This window comes from Hyla sarda, chromosome 10, assembly GCF_029499605.1.
Source record: "Hyla sarda isolate aHylSar1 chromosome 10, aHylSar1.hap1, whole genome shotgun sequence".
Lineage (NCBI taxonomy): Eukaryota > Metazoa > Chordata > Amphibia > Anura > Hylidae > Hyla > Hyla sarda.
In genome coordinates this window covers 116,410,054-116,430,496 of record NC_079198.1, presented here as the reverse complement: position 1 = coordinate 116,430,496, position 20,443 = coordinate 116,410,054, and the positions used below count along the sequence as shown (strand labels likewise).

Genomic DNA, 20,443 nt, shown 5'->3' with positions numbered 1-20,443 from the left:
TTTTACCTCTGTCATTGCCAACAAAGGGTATATAACAAAATATTGAGATTAACTTTTGTTATTGACCAAATACTTATTTTCCACCATAATTTGCAAATAAATTCTTTAAAAATCACACAATGTGAGTTTATGGATTTTTTGACGGCTGTCACGCCCCCTTCCATAGACTTGCTTTGAGTGGGCATGGCTGTGACGTCACGAGCCTCCACCCCGCAGCATCATTCATCCAGCATGGAGTGATGTTCCCTCCATGCACTGGATGTCTGGGGTGCCGCAGCCGAGATTGCGGGGGTCACCAGCGGCGAGACCCCAGCGATCAGACATCTTATCCCCTATCCTTATCCCCTACCCCTTGAAAGGTAGAGGTACACTGATTTGGATTCCCCGGTAAAGCTTGATGATGTCACTGTTCGTATATAGTACATGCAGTCAGGGGCGTACCTAGAGCATTTGGCACCCGGGGCGGACCCTTTGTTTGGCACCCCCCCCCCTTAATTACAAACCCTCCCTCCCCTCCCCCCAGGGGTGGACTGACAACACTCGGGGCCCCCAGACCAAAAAAAAAGGCAAGGGCCCCTGCTAGGCTCTGCAGCTCGTCAATCTTCTGCCACGCTCCTATTCCACCAAAATCCCATAAATTTAAATTTATATACTGTATTTATCGGCGTATAACACACACTGGCATATAACATGCACTCCCATTTTAACACGAAAATTTAAGTAAAAAAAATAAAATGTTAAATAAATGACTTGGACTAAATGCCACATCATCCCCCCAACTTAGTTTTCTTCTGCACCTCAGTTTGGTCCCGTCCCCTCCAGTGCCACGTCATTCCTTCCCTTTTATCATTCCCTGTGCCACATTTAACCCCTCTCATCGCCACCCCCTATGTCTCATCATCCCACCCATGTCTCATCATTTCCCCCTGTCATAGACCACCACTAGCCATACAGACATTAAGCATTTAGTGCCTCCCCCACCATCATTTCCCCCTGTCTTATCATGTCCCCCATCATTCCCCCCTCATCACCCCCCCCACCCTGTCTCATCATCCCCCACCCTGTCTCATCATGTCCCTCATCATTCCCCCTCATCATCCCCCCACCCTGTTTCATCATCCCCCACCCTGTCTCATCATGTCCCCCATCATTCCCCCCTCATCATCCCCCCACCCTGTGTCATCATGCCCCCCATCATTCCCCCCCTCATCATCCCCCCACCCTGCCTCATCATCCCCCCTCATCATTTCCCCCTGTCTCATCCCCCCATCATTCCCCCCTCATCATTTCCCCATCTCATCATCCCCCCATCATCCCCCCCCTTCATCATTTCCCGTCTCATCATCCCCCCATCATGTTCCTCCTATGGCATCCAATGGTCTTCAACTGCTGTCCGGGCATGCTGGGAGTTGTAGTTTTGCAACATCTGGAGGTCCGCAGGTTGAAGGCCACTCTTCCCCTTTCCTTACTTGTCTGCACTTCGGCTGTCTTGCGGGCTGCGGGGTCAGTGAAGCAGATGAGTTACGTCCTCTCCCGGCTTCTCTGTGCGGCATCAGGGATGTCACTTTTCGGAGGCGATTACAGGAAATGAAAAGTGACGTCAGTTATGCCGCACAGAGAAGCCGGCAGAGGACCCCGCTTCACTGACCCCGCAAGACCCTCCGCCTGGCATCTGACCTGCTGAAGCGCAGCCAGGTAAGGAAAATAAACAAAACTATAAAAAGCAGGGAAAGGGTGAATAATGAGGGAGGGGAGGTTCTCCCGCACTATACACAGGTACTGTTGGATAGTGTGGGAGACGCTGATTAAAAGGTAGCGCAGATCCGGGCAAGGTAGGGCTCATTTTAATCAGTGTCTCCCGCACTATCCTCCACACCAGTACCTGTGGATAGTGCGGGAGAAAACAAGTGACAGAGCGGGGAGGAGACACCACTGGTCACTGATTTAAAGTGGCCGCGGCCATGCTGTTAATACTTAACAAGCAGACGCTGCTGCGGCCGCTTTAAATCAGTGACCAGAAGACTTATCAGTGTATAACACGCAGGCAGACTTTTTGCCTTAAATTTAAGTTTTAAAAGTGCGTGTTATACGCCGATAAATACGATATGTAAGAAACACTTTAAAGTAGGTAAATTTCAATGACCAATAATACTGGTATACAAGGAGTAAATATATACCACCACACAATAACTGGATAATACCGCCATACTGTACAGAATAAAACCACTATATACAGACCAGTATACTATAAAGAATCTGTATACAATATAAGTGATTATATACAGGACCATATGGTGGTAGATATCAGCTGTACACAGGATGTATATACCATATATAAGTGATTACGTGTATACCATATAAGTGATTACAGTTACATTTTGGGACTCACAATTACGTCTTTTCTGATCAGCAGCGTCCTCTTTCCTTTTCTTCTCCGTCCGGATAAGACCGCCATGTGGATCTCTTAACATCTGCAGGAAAAACATGTCAGACTCTGCATTTTTTAGTGCCCTCCCCTCCTACACACAATCTGCCCATCTATAGGCCCACAAACTGTAATAATGCCCTCCTTAGTGTCCTGTACAGTAAAAGGGCAGGTAGGTAGGTAGCCAGGTAACCCCCTCTCCCTCCCTTTCCCATAGGTATATACAGATATATACCCCGCCCCCTTGGTACACCACTGCATGCAGTCTTCTTTCTTGGAGTGGGCAACGTACACCTCTGCATGCCTTTATAGTGGGATACGTTGCACCAATACATGAAGCGAATGGGGCTTAACGTGGTTTACATTCAATAAGGAAAAACCCCAATCTGACGCAAGACTCGCTGGAATTCTATTAAGGAAACCCCACCGGAGATCAACTCTCCGCATTTACTGTTCTAGGACAGGCCCCGGTATCTCCCAGTGTATTTTAATCAGAAGCTATTTACATCTGACGTAGATTGGCTGCATTTTTCTAGAATTTTTAAATATGCCTATTCCTAAGCGCTAAAGACATGTTTACGTTACAGGTCACCAACCATCAGGAATGCAAGTCAACTGCGTCACCGTGATATACTGACACACAACCGCTAACCGAGTCAACAACAAAAAAAATGTCACAGATTCTATGTTCGCCGGGAGCTTTTCTTATGTAAATTTGTCATAACCTGCAATGTAAATATTGGCTTAAGCTTTGCATGTGCCGGGGAGGACATACTGCATAGTACATCAAGGTCTATTGCAAAGTATGGAATTCCCAAGGGGAACCACATAACTTCAAGATCAATGGTAACAGGCTTTTACCTGAGTCTAGTCACAACCATTCAACCAGAAATGTAGTAGGTCAACAATATTTCCAGTGGACCCTGTACTACACCGGTGACTGACGAAAACACAGACGGTGAAATGTGCAGGGATCTCAGTCATCATTCCGAGCCCCCGTCTCTAGCAGGACGGCCGCGCATAATGACATAGGCTTACGACTATACAGTCTGGTGTTTTTCTTTGAAGCATAAGGGTTGGCATACGGCAACAACAACCATAAGGACAAATACCCGTCACGATGTGCTGCTCTTATTGTGTAGAATCTCCCCATCTCTAACAACACGTTCAATGCCCCGTGGAGCTCACGTTGTTTGTGTTGTTGAGAAATCGGAAGTCACGGAGGAGGCGCTTCTCTGTACCTGCTCAAAATACATGTACATGTTGTGTAAAGGGGAATCCTGTTTACATGTGGAGGTAAGTAGTGTACATAATCCTATTCTTTGTCTCTTCTTCTTTAACCTTTCTCAGAAAGTATTTCTGGAGTGGGTATTGTATTCTCTGAATAGCCGGTGACGATTGTAAAGAGCGAATGATGTTGGTAACGCATCATAGTCCTGCACCGGTGCACCCGAATACTCCATATTAGTGTTGAGCGTGAATATTCGTAATGGATTAACTCAGTAGGGACTCATTAGGGCTATAGGTTGAACTTGATGGGCTCTGGTCTTTTTTCAACCTTATGAACTATGTTACTACGTAATGGGAATTTGGGCACTTAACGATTTTGCGAATATAGTGATATATATATATATATATATATTCGTAATGACGAATATTCGTTTTTTTTTTAATATGCAAATTTATGTGAATATTGGCACTTCTGGACTGGACACTGATCCCACCCTTTATTTAGGTGAACGGTGGAATTGCGCGTGCGCACTCTGCGAATTTCATTACAAATTTTCGCATGGAAAAAAAAAAAGAACGAACATAGCGGATATGCGAATTTCACGGACATAGGACGAATATTCGTCCATATATTCACAAAATATCGCAAATTCAAATATGGCCCCTGCCGCTCATCACTACGACATATAAAGTATATAACTTATTGGTCTGCAACTAGGACTCTCCGCGCTTGTGGACCTACGACTCCTAGCAGACGAGAAGCTTGTAGCATCTGGGCCCCATATGCTAAAATACTGGTCTCTTATGGGGCAGTAGAGTTGCTGCCTGACCGATATTTTACTGGCACGGCCGGTATTTGGCGACACTGACAGTATTTTTATATTAAAAATACCGGCCATACCAGTGTATCCCAACCAGAGCTCCTCCAGCTGTTGCAAAACTACAACTCCCAGCATGCCCGGACAGCCGTTGGCTGTCCGGGCATGCTGGGAGTTGTAGTTTTGCAAGAGCTGGAGGCACCCCTGGTTGGTAAACACTGACCTATACTATATACTACTATATAGTCCAACATGCTGGGAGTTGTAATTTTGCATCAGCTGGAGGCACCCCGGGGTTGGGAAACATTGACCTATACTATATGCTACTATATAGTCCAACATGCTGGGAGTTGTAGTTTTGCAACAGCTGGAGGCACCCCTGGCTGGTAAACACTGACTTATACTATATACTACTATATAGTCCAACATGCTGGGAGTTGTAGTTTTGCATCAGCTGGAGCACCCTGGTTGGTAAACACTTACCTATACTATATACTACTATATAGTCCAACATTCTGGGAGTTGTAGTTTTGCAACAGCTGGAGGCACCCCCTGCCTGAGAAACACTGACCTATACTATATATTACTATATAGTCCAACATGCTGGGAGTTGTAGTTTTGCAACAGCTGGAGGCACCCCTGGTTGGGAAACATTGACCTATACTATATGCTACTATATAGTCCAACATGCTGGGAGTTGTAGTTTTGCAACAGCTGGAGGCACCCCTGGCTGGTAAACACTGACTTATACTATATACTACTATATAGTCCAACATGCTGGGAGTTGTAGTTTTGCATCAGCTGGAGCACCCTGGTTGGTAAACACTTACCTATACTATATACTACTATATAGTCCAACATTCTGGGAGTTGTAGTTTTGCAACAGCTGGAGGCACCCCCTGCCTGAGAAACACTGACCTATACTATATATTACTATATAGTCCAACATGCTGGGAGTTGTAGTTTTGCAACAGCTGGAGGCACCCCTGGTTGGGAAACATTGACCTATACTATATACTACTATATATGGTCCAACATGCTGGGAGTTGTAGATTTGCAACCGCTGGAGGCACCCCTGGTTGGAAAACACTGACCTATACTATATAGTCCAACATGCTGGGAGTTGTAGTTTTGCAACAGCTAGAGGCACCCCCTGGCTGAGAAACACTGACCTATACTATATGCTACTATATAGTCCAACATGCTGGGAGTTGTAGTTTTTCAACAGCTAAAGGCACCCCTGGTTGGGAAACACTGACCTATACTATATACTACTATATAGTCCAACATGCTGGGAGTTGTAGTTTGGGGCAGCTGCTCAGCCACAGGCTGTATCAGGGCATGCTGGGAGTCGTAGTTAGTAACTGACTGCAACTCCCGAATAAAAAAAAAAAAGCGATCAAAAAGTCACATCAAAACAAAAATGGTCCTGTTAAAAACTACAGATCGGGGGCAAAAAATGAGCCTCATACAGTCCCATATAAGGAGAAATAAAAAATGTTATAGGGGTCAGAAGAGGATAAGATTTCCCCCGTATATGTGTATTCTGTGATGTCACGCATATATAATTACTTATGCAAATTAGCATGTCCGGTATTTTTTTGCAAGAAAGGTGGCGACCCTATGGGGCAGATGTGTTTTGGGGCCCCCTTACACACCAGGGCCCGGTGCGACTGCTACCTCTGCTACCTCTGTAGCTATGCTCATGACTGCTAGTTTGTGGTTGTTAGGACTAGATGGGGGCTGTAGGACCACGGTTTGGATATCTCACTTTGGGTATCTGTGGTTCTTTGTACAGTTCATTGATGGCTCCTTATAAAAGTCACTATATACCATAGAAAACCCATCATGGCTCCACACTAACTTATCTTCTTGGGATCAGCCAAATGTCTATGGTTTATGGGATTGGACTAACAGGGAAGGAAAGATCTAGCATGGACTGCATGGAAATTTCAAAATTATAAGATATAGGGCAAGGCTGGCAGCAGCATCTTTTAAAGTTGGGTGAATGTCAGGGGTCAGAATCAAAGCCGGCTCCACCTATAGGCAAAATAGGCAGCCGCCTAGAGCGCCCTCTTTATGGGGGCGCCGTTCTGCCCTCTGCAAGAAAGTTACTTCTCCAGGTCCTGACAGCTGCAAAACTGTCACCACAGTAGAAGGACATTAAATGAGGAGAAGGTTTGCTACAGTGTGTCACCCCAGTAGTAAGGTGATTACATGAGGAGGAGGTTTGTTACAGTGTGTCACCCCAGTAGTAAGTGATTACATGAGGAGGAGGTTTGTTACAGTGTGTCACCCCAGTAGTAAGGTAATTACATGAGGAGGAGGTTTGTTACAGTGTGTCACCCCAGTAGTAAGGAGATTACATGAGGAGGACGTTTGTTACAGTGTGTCACCCCAGTAGTAAGGAGATTACATGAGGAGGAGGTTTGTTACAGTGTGTCACCCCAGTAGTAAGGTGATTATAAGAGGAGGAGGTTTGTTACAGTGTGTCACCCCAGTAGTAAGGTAATTACATGAGGAGGAGGTTTGTTACAGTGTGTCACCCCAGTAGTAAGGAGCTTACATGAGGAGGAGGTTTGTTACAGTGTGTCACCCCAGTAGTAAGGAGATTACATGAGGAGGAGGTTTGTTACAGTGTGTCACCCCAGTAGTAAATAGATTACATAAGGAGTGGGTTTGTTACAGTGTGTCACCCCAGTAGTAAGTAGCTTACATGAGGAGGAGGTTTGTTACAGTGTGTCACCCCAGTAGTAAGGAGATAACATGGGGAGGAGGTTTGTTACACTGTGTCACCCCAGTAGTAAGGTGATTACATGAGGAGGAGGTTTGTTACAGTGTGTCACCCCAGTAGTAAATAGATTACATGAGGAGGAGGTTTGTTACAGTGTGTCACCCCAGTAGTAAGGTGGGGCGTGTCAATGGGAGGAGTCAAGGGGACAGCTAAATTAGCAAAATAAGCTTTTGTTTAGGGTGGCAAAAATGCTTGCACCAGCCCTGGTCAGAATAACACCAGGGAGCCTATTTAAAATCTGGTTTCCTTTAATCCGTCTCATAACATAAGAGAGAGCACAATACCCCCTGGCGCACCATCCCAGCACAGACATTCCCACCATATTAGCCAGGGACAATTTTGGCCAGTACATATTGGACTTCATCTACCAGTGAGAGAAGACTTCAAGGCTTTATACAATAGTATTTTTGCATCCATTATATTCACCATAGAAACTAATATAAAAATTAGCAATTGACTTTTTTGTCCAGTATAATACAAAGCGCAGAAGATAAGAACACACACCTGTTCATTATAGTCTATGGGGGAGGATTTGCATGGTCACCGATGCAAGGATAAAACACTCAGGTTGCCTTGGAAGGGTCAAGATTTTAAAGGGTTAATTTTACAATGGTGACAGTCTTGAAACTCTCTGTAAGTGCATCTCTGCAAACATTAAATAGGCACAGTGTCATTGGAACAAACTTTGGAGAGATCAATAGTTCAAGCGAATATAAGAAACATTGAAATATATCTTATAAGTAAAAAATGCTTCTTTCTCCTGTTATCAAACCTTCTCACTTCTCACCCCCCCCTTCCTGCTGTCAAACTCTTTCACTCTGAATATCAGGTCTGCATGACAAGCAATATAAGTCTATGGAAGGGGGAAGTGGGAGCTCCGCCCACCAGCTCTGGGAGAATTGGAAATTAGAGATGAAGCCTTTCATTCCCATCACTTTCTTCTGACGTAATGAGCAGGATTTCACAAGACTATGTCAAAAGGAAGCAATAGGAGCACGCACTGCACCAATGTAGGTTATTTGTGCCTCTGGTCCTGATAAGCCCACCTTTACCCCCAATGCATCATAATTATGCACCCTTATCTGATGGATTCAGGAATGTATGTGATCCTCTCTAAGAAATCCACTACATTGCGTTTTGAGAAACACAGGTCATCTTAATGCCAACATAGCCCTGTCATCAGTGTCACCTGCATTAACTTGTTGGTACAGACAGGTAGTGCAGGTGACACTGATGACAACAATACTTACCTGGTCCCATTCCGTGCTGTGGTTCTCCTGCAATCTTCTGCCATATCTTCTGTTCCGGGGCCGACTTGGAGCATGGGCAGAGCTTAGTGACGTCACCGCTGCTGTTCTCTGCTGGGTCCCTCTGCTAGCAAACAGCGGTGATGTCACTAAGCTCCGCCCATGCTCCAGTCGGCCCCCGGAACAAAGTTGAAGATACGGTGGAAGATCCACAGCACATAATGGGACCAGGTAAGTATCATTGTCCTCAATGTCACCTGCACTACCTGTCTGTATTGACAGGTTAGTGCAGGTGACACTAATGACAGATTTCCTTTAAGAACCCTTTCCACCTGAGGAAATTACCATTGGATTTCGCTCCTCCTGAATTGGGGCTCGCTGTCCGCGTACAGTAAGTGCTGTTCCATTCACTAAGGCACAAGACTGGGACCTCCCTGATGGATTCTGCTGGAGGATTGAACAGGTTTAATCTTGTGGCGGAATCCAATTGCTCGTTGGAAATTCCACTACAGAAGTGTCCACTGAGCAGCAGACTCCCATTAAGATGTGGAAATTCTGTGTAGAAAGAGGTTTACTTCCATATTGCATCACATCATGTTATGCTTTTTTATTATATAATTATACTTACTTGAGTGAATGTATAACACGCACAAAGTCGTTACCTGTGAGCGTTTTATGTCTGTCATTCCTTTACTTTTACGTACTATAGAAAAGCCTCCTCCTTCCATCCACAATGAACAGGAATAGTACGGGAAGGGGGGGAGAAGTTGTGAGCCACAACACGGTTACTTTTTAAGTGATTTTTCGCATGCCCTGTTGTCATCAAAAATCTTTAGTGCGGATTTACCAAGTAACCTGATGCTCTATAGTTTCCATATCACTTAAGGAGCCATTGCACAGAAGAGTGAAATTCTTCATCTTTGTTTCATTTTTATAAGACGTTAATTTGAGACAACGTGTTAACACCTGGCTGTCGTTCCTGCATGAGTTGCGTTGCCGTCTGCGTAGATCAACTCGACGTGTGTTGCGGAGTGATAATCTGTCAGGTATAGATTAAAGATATAATACGTTTTACACCATCCCGTGGCTTATACTTACTAAGCAAATAGAGTGCTGATCCCATTGAGCACAATTAACAGGAGTGATGGTATGGCTGTAACAACACGCTCAATTCTCAAGTAATAACAATATCATTATATGGTTTTATGATCAAATCGTTCCTCCAGGCTGGCTGGCTGGATAGTCAGGGTGTTCCTACATGGAATGCGACCAGGTTTCAACCACTGTCAATAGTCTCAGCACGCACTTTGCTCGCAACTTAATAATGTCAATCATTTAGTGATGTTATAAAATGTAAATCCTCCTTTCAGGCTCTGAGCCATATTGCTAAAGCAGTAGGGTAGCCATGGAAGCCTGAAGCCCAAAGGAAAATCCCTACGAATTGGCTCCGGTGTTGGAGTGCTGACTCATATTTATTGGCAAAGAGTAGGTCTGGTAGGCAATTCCTATACCTGCTGTTTCCTGAGGAGCCTCGATTATGCGTGTGCAGGATCCGACATGAGTAACACCCAGTATTCTTCATTAAAGGGTATGGACACCTTCACAACCATCATTTTATGGCCCCGCTGTATCTAAAACAAAAAACACTAATAAACACTAATTATAAAGAAAACTATAAAACAGACTAATTATAAAACGCTAATTATCTCCATTTGAAATCGCCTACTGGTTGGCATATGTATAGCTACTGCACAGATCTAGGTGTCTCCATGGTTACAGGTACTACAAATAAACTCTTTCATACTCACTTTCACCTGCTCCCTCCAGCAAGTTAAAGGGCGGTAGATGGAAGTATGCCAACACATGGAGACACATAGAAACTTTATACACAAAAGGGTCTTCACCATTTTAATTTGGACACCTGTAACAACTGAAGTCCATATAGGTCTGGCCTTCATATGCCTTTTATTTATCTTTGACATCTGTGACATCCAAGAATACAGCGGCGTAACCTATAGAGTGCATTGCTTTCAACTGTACAGTGACCCCCCGACCTACGATGGCCCCGACATACGATAATTTCAACATACGATGGCCTCTCAGAGTCCATCGCATTTTGAAGGCAGCATCAACATACGATGCTTTTGTATGTCGGGGCCATTGCATAAACGGCTATCCGGCAGCGCTGAATGCTTCAGCTGCCACCGGATAGCCGTTTACGGTGCCCCGTGGGGTCCGGTAATGGTCTCTTACCTGTCCTCGGGGCTCCGGAGCATCCTCTTTGGGATCCCTTGCATCACCGGCACTCTCCTTCATCATCATCACGTCACCGCGCACGCCGTTCTGTCATCCAAACGGAGAGCGAGGATTTCGGGAAAGCAGAGATGGTCCGGAGCGTCAGGGACACCCCAGGGACGTGGCGACAGCAATGGAGGGCGACATCCAGGGCAGCAGTGACGGTCCGGAGCGGCGGGGACAGGTGAGTATAACTTCCTATTCTTTCTATTGCACGGATCGCTCAACATACGATGGTTTCAACAAACAATGGTTTATTTAGAATGGATTACCATCGTATGTTGAGGGACCACTGTATCTGCATCCTCACGCCTGTTTAAAGGGGAACTCCGCTGCTAGACAACATCGTATCCACTATCCAAAGGATAGGAGATAAGATGTCTGATTGTGGGGGTCCCGCTGCTGGGGCCCCGATGCGATCTCTCGCAGCACCTGGCGTTCTAAACAAACAGTGGTCGTAACGTCACAACCACGCCCCCTTGTGGTGTCACACCACGTCCCCTCCATTCATGTCTATGGGAGGGGGCGAGTCGTTAGACACGCCCCCTCCCATAGACATGAATGGAGGGGCGTGACATCACAAGGCGGCATGGCCATGACATGCCAATCACGGCATCCAGCTTCGAGCACTCAGAGAGCATGCAAAGTGTTAAATTTTGCAAAACAAATTGGGGGAGATTTATCAAAACCTGTCCAGAGGAAAAGTTGCCCAGTTGCCCATAGCAACCAATCAGATCGCTTCTTTCAATTTTAACAAGGCCTCAGCAAAAGGAAAGAAGCAACTTGATTGGTTGCTATGGGCTACTGTGCAACTTTTCCTCTAGACAGGTTTTGACCATCTTCCCCATTGTCTTGCATTGCATTAGCAAAATGTTTAGAGAGCAGAATCTAGTCACATGTACCAGCTCCTAGCCAATAGATGCAGATGTCCCAACTACATCCCCCTAGCCGTGGATGTGGTGGTTGTAGTTTTTCTCTAGTGAGTGGGGGGAATTTATCATTGGTTTTACCCTGTTTTTTTGCATGGTTAGCTTTTTGATGCAGTCTGGGATTTATCAACTGCTAATTCTAAAACATTGTCACAGATTTTTGTGTAAACACCTCTCAAAAGTCATAAATACTGTATACACCAGCAAACACATAGCTTACCTTTCTGGTGTGTGTAGAAAAGTAAAAAAATGTTTGCATAATGGGATAAAAAGGCATAATTTTAGGCAACCGGCAAACCATAAAAAATGGTCTACTCTAGTGACATTTCAGGAAATGTGTACCTGCGCAAAATTTATCAAACGTCCTGCACCATGTAATAAATTTTGCGCACGTAGACATCAGAACAACATCAAAATCCGATTTCACACGATTTTTGTTCAGGTCCGAAATCGTGGTGAAACCCGATTTCAGACCCAAACAAAAATCTTGTGAAATCGGATGCAGATCAAATCGGATGTGTGTAATGGATCCGATTTTTTAATGGAGGTCAATGGATCCGACTTTATATACGATTTCATGCGATTTGAAGTTACAAAATCGATTACTCAAGTCGGATGGAGAAATCGTGATGTGAACGCAGCCTTAGCCAGCTCCCCCGCAACACATCTTCATGAAGAGGCTGAGAGTACTAAACCTAGGTGAAGCTAAAGTCAGGCATTCCATCTACAAATAGGCCCCATAGGTTCACTAGTCCTGACTAAAAGGCAGAATATCCCTGATTGCCTAGCCTACAGTCCTGCTGCAATGATTAATTAACCCTTCAGACAAGTCACTAAACAAGGAGTAACAGCGAAGGGAAGTTAATGACTTTGTTGCGAATACATTGGTTTCATTTTGCCTCAGGTTCCTCGCCCAAGTGCGGGAAAACTTCACCTGGATGCGCCTTTCGGATTGTCGCATTGCAGTTTTCCATAAGGCTAGGTTTCCACTTGTTTTTTTTTTTTGTTGGCAAAAACGCCAATAAAAACGCCCATTCTGCCGCATGGCGTTTTTTTTGTGAAAAAACGCTGTGGCCAGATGTTAGCTGTAAGTCAATAGGGAACTGCAAAATGCCAGATCCACTTGGCGTTTTTCAGTTTGGCGTTTTTTTTTTTTTTTTTTTTTTTTGTCCTTGGTGTTTTTCCACAATTTTGAGCTCCTTGGCAGTCTTTAAAAAAACACCTCTTGTTAAGACTTTGGCATTTTTTAAGGAAAATCTTGGCGTTTTCCTCCCATAGAAGTCTATGGGAGTGAAAAAATGGCAAGAAAAACGCCATGTGGGTTTTAACTTTGGCGTTTTGCTGGCTTTTTTTATTCTTTTTTGGACTTTAGCGATCCAAAAAAGTGATGGAGATGCCTTTTTTTAATAAAATTTCGTAGGGTACCATTAAAAAAAATATATAAAAAAGATACAGTAGTGATGGAAAAAATTGTATTCAACAATTTTTTTTTTTTTTACAACAAATTTTTTATAAATTTTTCAACAGGGATCAATTTATGTGGGCGGGCAGGGACCTAAAAATGTAGCCGACAATAATAAAAATTGTGTGTGTGTGTTTCACTTTTTTCTTTCTTTTTTTTTTCTTTTTACTTTACTACAGTACTACACTGTTCCATGATGGGAGTAGTAGTACCTGTACTAATTGACAGATCGCAGGGGTCCGTTGTGATCCTCCTGTATAATGTAAAGATGCGGCGGCCGCTCTTCTATGGTCCCCTGCACTGACGTATATATACACCTATTCATATTTCCCACAGAGAGCTGTGATTGGCCAGTTGGTTTCGGCCAATCACAACTCTCTGTGGGAAATATGAATAGGTGTATATATATATATATTTATACGGCAGTGCAGGGGACAATAGAAGAGCGGCTGGCGGCATCTATACATTATACAGGACGATCGCATCAGGTGTCAGAAGTGACACTCGCTGCGATCTGTCTATTAATGCAGGTTCTACAGCTCCCAGTATGGAGCAGAGTGTGCTCCATGTTGGGAGTAGTAGTACTTGCAGTTAAGGACAGATCACAGCGTGTGTCACTCCTGACACCCAATGCCATTGTCCCATCTATTACAGAGATGCGGACCGACTCTGTACAGCGCTCGCATCTTTGCACTATACTCCGGCCAGTGATATGAATAGAACATCACTCATTTATATTTCCCGCTGAGAGCTGTGATTGGCTGCAACCATCCGGCCAATTCCCACTCTGGGCAGAAAATATGAATGAGTGATGTTCTATTTACATCTCTGGCCGGCCGAAGTACAGAGAAGAGATGCGAGCGCTGTATACAGCCACTCCACATCTCTGCAGTATATAGGACGATCGCATCGGGTGTCAGGAGTGACTCCCGGGGCGATCTTTCTATTAGTACAGGTACTACTACTCCCATCATAGAACAGTCTGTTCCATGCTGGGAGTAGTAGAACTACCTAAAAGAAAAAATATATACATATATATAAAAAAAAGTGAAACACACACACACTTTATTAAAAATGAATAAAAATTTTGCAATAAAAAAATGAAAAATGTTTTTCCCATCTCTACTGCATTTAAAAAAAAAATTTTTTGGTACCCAACAGATTTAGAAAAAAAACGCCAAAGGGGCCAAAAATGCTGTTTCCACTCAAAGGCAAAAACGCCAGAAAAAACACCAAAAAAAACTACCAAAACGTAGGAAAAACCTGTGGCAGTTTCTCTGGCGTTTTTGCTGGTGTGTTTTTAAGTGTAAAAAGAAAAACCCAAGTGGAAACCTAGCCTAAAAGTAAGTGGAGCGAAGATCCACTGTTTAAGCACGGTCACCTAGTCACCTAGTGTGAGAATCGTTACCTAGATAGCTCAAGAAATGGATCTACATCTACAATAGACATAAACAAGGACACCAGCAAAAGCACCAAAGAAAAGCATAACCTGAGAGCAACGCGCAACCTTAAAGGGCAGTGACTACAATTCTGCTTCTCCTTAAACTAAAACTGTACTACAAAAGACTGCACAAATTCAGACTGCATTCAAAGTATCTACATTGTATTGCACTGCTTCAGGAGTTAAAGGGGTACTCCGCTGCTCAGTGCTCGGAACAAAATGTGGGCGGGGCCGTGACATCATGAGCCCCTGATGCCGGCTCTAAGTGTTCGTAACATTTTGTTCCGAACTCTGAGCAGCAGAATACCCCTTTAAGTAAATATTACAGTTGTTCCCCAAAACCCTACAAGAGATCATTTTCCTGGGCTAAGAAAAACAGCTTTATTTAAAAAACAAAACAAAACGGATATTGTGAGGTCTTCCGAGAAACTCTGGGTTGCACCACTTAGTCATGTGACAATCAGTCACCCCCATCATTAACCTACACAACATGTTCCCTAGACAACCAGATGTACTATATATACTGCTGGTTTATAATTATGATTGTGGTATATATATACTGCTGGTATATAGTTATCTGTGCCTTATATGCACTGCTATATTTGTGTGTGTGGTATATTCACTGCGGGTATATATGTGTGTGGTATATACACTGCTGGTATATATGTGTGTGTGGTATATACACTGCGGGTATATATGTGTGTGTGGTATATACACTGCTGGTATATATGTGTGTGTGGTATATACACTGCTGGTATATATGTGTGTGTGGTATATACACTGCTGGTATATATGTGTGTGTGGTATATACACTGCGGGTATATATGTGTGTGTGGTATATACACTGCTGGTATATATGTGTGTGTGGTATATACACTGCTGGTATATATGTGTGTGTGGTATATACACTGCGGGTATATATGTGTGTGTGGTATATACACTGCTGGTATATATGTGTGTGTGGTATATACACTGCTGGTATATATGTGTGTGTGGTATATACACTGCGGGTATATATGTGTGTGTGGTATATACACTGCTGGTATATATGTGTGTGTGGTATATACACTGCTATATATGTGTGTGTGGTATATTCACTGCGGATATATATGTGTGTGTGGTATATACACTGCTCATATTTATTTGTGTGTGTGGTATATACACTGCTGGTATATATGTGTGTGTGGTATATACACTGCTCATATTTATTTGTGTGTGTGGTATATTCACTGCGGGTATATATGTGTGTGTGGTATATACACTGCTGGTATATATGTGTGTGTGTGGTATATACACTGCTGGTATATATGTGTGTGTGGTATATACACTGCTGGTATATATGTGTGTGTGGTATATTCACTGCGGGTATATATGTGTGTGTGGTATATTCACTGCGGGTATATATGTTTGTTTGGTATATACACTGCTGGTATATATATGTGTGTGTGGTATATACACTGCTGGTATATATGTGTGTGTGTGGTATATACACTGCTGGTATATATGTGTGTGTGGTATATTCACTGCTGGTATATATGTGTGTGTGGTATATACACTGCTATATTTGTGTGTGTGGTATATTCACTGCGGGTATATGTGTGTGTGGTATATACACTGCTGGAATATATGTGTGTGTGGTATATACACTGTGGGTATATATGTGTGTGTGGTATATACACTGCTGGTATATATGTGTGTGTGGTATATACACTGCTGGTATATATGTGTGTGTGTGTGGTATATACACTGCTGGTATATATGTGTGTGTGGTATATTCACTGCTGGTATATATGTGTGTGTGGTATATTCACTGCTGGTATATATGTGTGTGTGGTATATACACTGCAGGTATATATGTGTGTGTGGTATATTCACTGCTGGTATATATGTGTGTGTGGTATATACACTGCTGGTATATATGTGTGTGTGGTATATACACTGCTGGTATTTATGTGTGTGTGGTATATACACTGCTGGTATATATGTGTGTGTGGTATATTCACTGCGGGTATATATGTGTGTGTGGTATATTCACTGCTGGTATATATGTGTGTGTGGTATATACACTGCTGGTATATATGTGTGTGTGGTATATACACTGCTGGTATATATGTGTGTGTGGTATATACACTGCAGGTATATATGTGTGTGTGGTATATTCACTGCTGGTATATATGTGTGTGTGGTATATTCACTGCTGGTATATATGTGTGTGTGGTATATACACTGCTGGTATATATGTGTGTGTGGTATATACACTGCTCATTTATTTGTGTGTGTGGTATATACACTGCGGGTATATATGTCTGTGTGGTATATACACTGCTGGTATATATGTGTGTGTGTGGTATATACACTGCTGGTATATATGTGTGTGTGGTATATACACTGCGGGTATACATGTCTGTGTGGTATATTCACTGCGGGTATATATGTGTGTGTGGTATATTCACTGCTGGTATATATGTGTGTGTGGTATATACACTGCTATATTTGTGTGTGTGGTATATTCACTGCTGGTATATATGTGTGTGTGGTATATACACTGCTGGTATATATGTGTGTGTGGTATATACACTGCTCATATTTATTTGTGTGTGTGGTATATTCACTGCTGGTATATATGTGTGTGTGGTATATTCACTGCGGGTATATATGTGTGTGTGGTATATACACTGCTCATATTTATTTGTGTGTGTGGTATATTCACTGCGGGTATATATGTGTGTGTGGTATATTCACTGCGGGTATACATGTGTGTGTGGTATATACACTGCTCATTTATTTGTGTGTGTGGTATATACACTGCGGGTATATATGTCTGTGTGGTATATACACTGCTGGTATATACACATAAAGAATTAGCCCTGAAAAGCCCATGTATTAGTGGCCTTAGCCAAAATGGGTGATCACATCCTCTTGCTTGCTCTATCCTGACTACACTTTGGTGACAATTCTGGGTTCCCTTTCTGCTCCTGCTTAACACCTCTACCGTGGGATTATCCTCAGGGCCGGCTCTGCCTATAGGCGAAATAGGTGGCCGACTGGAGCGCCTTCTTGATGTGTGGGGGAGCGCCGCTCTGCCTGCCGAAAGTTACAACCAGCATCTGGACCACTCACTCAGGCAGCATGGGGCATATCAAAGGGCGGGCCAATGGGCGGAGTCAAGAGGGTGGCAAAATTAGCTTTTGTCTAGGGTGGCAAAAATCCTTGCACCAGCTCTGATTATCCTGGGGACCAGAACCAGGGATTCTTGCTGGACATTCCAGGGGTACTCCAATGCTTGGAGCAGGTGGTGGGGGTCGTGACTTCACATGCTTCTTATGATGTTACGCCATGCCTCCTCAATGCAAGTCTATGGGAGAGAGCGTGGCGACCGCCACGCCCCCTCCCATAGGCTTGCATTGAGAGGGTGTGGTCATGATGTCATGACCCCCACCACCCGCACCCAGCGTTCTCCCCTAGACTTGCATTGAGGAGGTGTGGTGTGACGTTGCGAAGGGGGCGTGGTCATGAAGTCACGACCCACCTGCCACCCGCAACCAGCTGGGTGCTGCACAGAGATCGCGGGGTATCCAGAGGGGGGAACCCCCGTGATCAGACAATTTATCCCCTATCCTTTGGATAGGGGATAAGATGTCTAGGAGCAGAGTACCCTTTAATCCTGCAGACTCCTTAGAGAAGAACTGTGAAGAGCTGAACAAGGATAAAGTGGGGTCCTTAGAATCTGCACCAATGCAATGTTCAAACACATCCCTAGGTTATAATAATTATATCTGGTCTCTTGCATGTAGTTCACTTCAAGGTCCCCAGAATAACATGATGGAATAAGTCATGGAAAGTAAACTGAATATAAATCTCCAGAAAACATAACCAACACACATACACAGGTTAGATAATCCTTGGCTTAATGAATCATCTGCTCAAGAAACAACAGCTCTGAGGGCTATCAATTAAATTAAAAAGGAAAGTGTGTGCCAGGTCTGGGATGGTCCTCATACTCCAGAAAACAGGTGCAGACCCAGCATCCGTGCCACCTGATGAGCATGGAGAAGGTTTGGTTTGGCTCTAGGTGACCAAAAACACTCTAAAGGAATATTACAGTTCTTTGCCCTTAACTCCAAATAACCAAGCAGCTGATAAGTACTGGAAGGATTAAGAATTTTAAACAGACGTAATTTACAAATCTGTTTAACTTTCTGGCATCAGTACCCCTTTAACAGGGTTATCCAACATAAGGTGACTTTAGTAATTAGTGTCCTACAGTAATGGACAGGCTTACCAAAGATCTGTGCTTGTGTTGGTGGTAAATGTCCATGTCCTGTGTCTTTTTTTTTTTTTGGGAACTGGCTACTTCCTGTTTTTGTGGCCTCCCTCAGACTACAATCTCCAGAATCCTTTGCTTCAAGGTGGGAGATGACTTATTTCCCTTCACACATCGGTCAGTGTAGGTGCACTTATTTTATACATTGGTTTTGATAGTGTAGTTGGAGTGTACGTGCACCAAATGTATTAAATGGTGCAGGGCCTGTGATAAATATGGGGCTAGTACACTTTTTTTTGTGAAATTTCACTTCAGAACACCACTTTGTATGACCCCCCCTTTCTGCGACTTTTGTGCGACTTTTTGAAGTTTTGTAAGCCAGGTCTGTTCTGGTGTAGGTTTTATGTGTAATTAAAGGCTGTGCAACAAATCTGCAGCTTTTTTTTTTTAAGTCCCACCTCCGTGTCACCAACCACTGCAAAGTAAAAAAAGCAGATCTCATGTCAAACATCTGTTCAGTGAGAAATCGGGCAGGCTGACGTACCACTAAAAGTCGCACATTTTTGCATCAAATGTACAAAAAAAACCTGTGCAAATCCCTTGATAAATTCCCCCCCGATGACGGGCGGGCTTCACACACAACAGGTAAAGCAGCCAAGCCCCCTTTTAGCACAGGACTTGTGATGTATTGTCTCGGGCTGCACAACAAGCTGGGAAAGGTCCGAAACAACACTCATTTTGTAGGCTAAAGAAAATGAACTTCCGGGTAAAAGAAAGACGAAAAAATTAAATGTCAGCCACCAAACACTGGTATTCCGAGTATAGTAGTAACTAGACTAACTTTACTGCCCCTGTCTTACATTCAAAGATTCAAAAATCTCAGAATAACTCTTTACGCGCCAATTTGTGGTAACGCTGGTATGGAGGGCAGGTTGTAAATAAACAGTAGCAAGCCTGGAAGCTTATCCCGGAATACAGATAGCACATTGTGGGATAGAGTAAACCCATACAATTTCACGCTGCAGATGCATTGACGCAGTCACAAGAGCGAGCTCCCTGCTGTGGTGGTTTTGCTCTGTGTGTCCGCTCGTAGCTACGAGCGGACACACAGAGCAAACCCACCACAGCAGGGAGCTCGCTCTTGTGACTGCCGTCAACGAATCCGTAGTGTGAAATACGCTGTGGATGTGCTCCGTGTAACCCTACCCTAAAACTACTTGAATACATTGTTGGTGACCTCTTTCTCTCTCTCTATATATAGATATATTTTTTGTAGCATAGCATGTGTATATTTATTAAGCTTGCATTGCCATTCAAAATTATTTTGGTACTAACCTGGTCTATCCATATGAGTCCATATAAGGGACACCTGACCTCCGTCTTCCACACAAAGTGTATTTTCAGGAGTTTTTTATTTTTCTAGCTGTTCCAATAAAGCAAGTGGATAATATTATTGAATTCTATCTAATTGTGTGGGGATGTTTTTGTAGGTGTATATATTGGCATTGATCTCCCTAAGGTATTAATATGACCTTTTG

At 43.6% G+C, this 20,443-nt stretch overlaps 1 long non-coding RNA gene across 3 annotated transcripts in view; it reads right to left on the bottom strand.

Annotated features, from left to right (window-relative positions):
- Nucleotides 1–7,519: 7,519 nt before the first annotated feature.
- LOC130294168 (uncharacterized) overlaps nt 7,520–20,443 on the bottom strand; it is a 28,459-nt gene continuing 15,535 nt past the window's right edge. For 2 of the 3 annotated variants that reach the window (XR_008848412.1, XR_008848411.1), the window contains exons 2-4: nt 9,143–10,145; nt 8,860–8,958; nt 7,520–7,912 (exon numbers count right to left, since the gene is read on the bottom strand). This is a non-coding gene — a long non-coding RNA (uncharacterized LOC130294168). Of the gene's footprint in view, nt 7,913–8,859; nt 8,959–9,142; nt 10,146–10,767; nt 11,222–20,443 lie in introns of those variants that run through there. The other variant, XR_008848413.1, reaches the window with a different exon arrangement.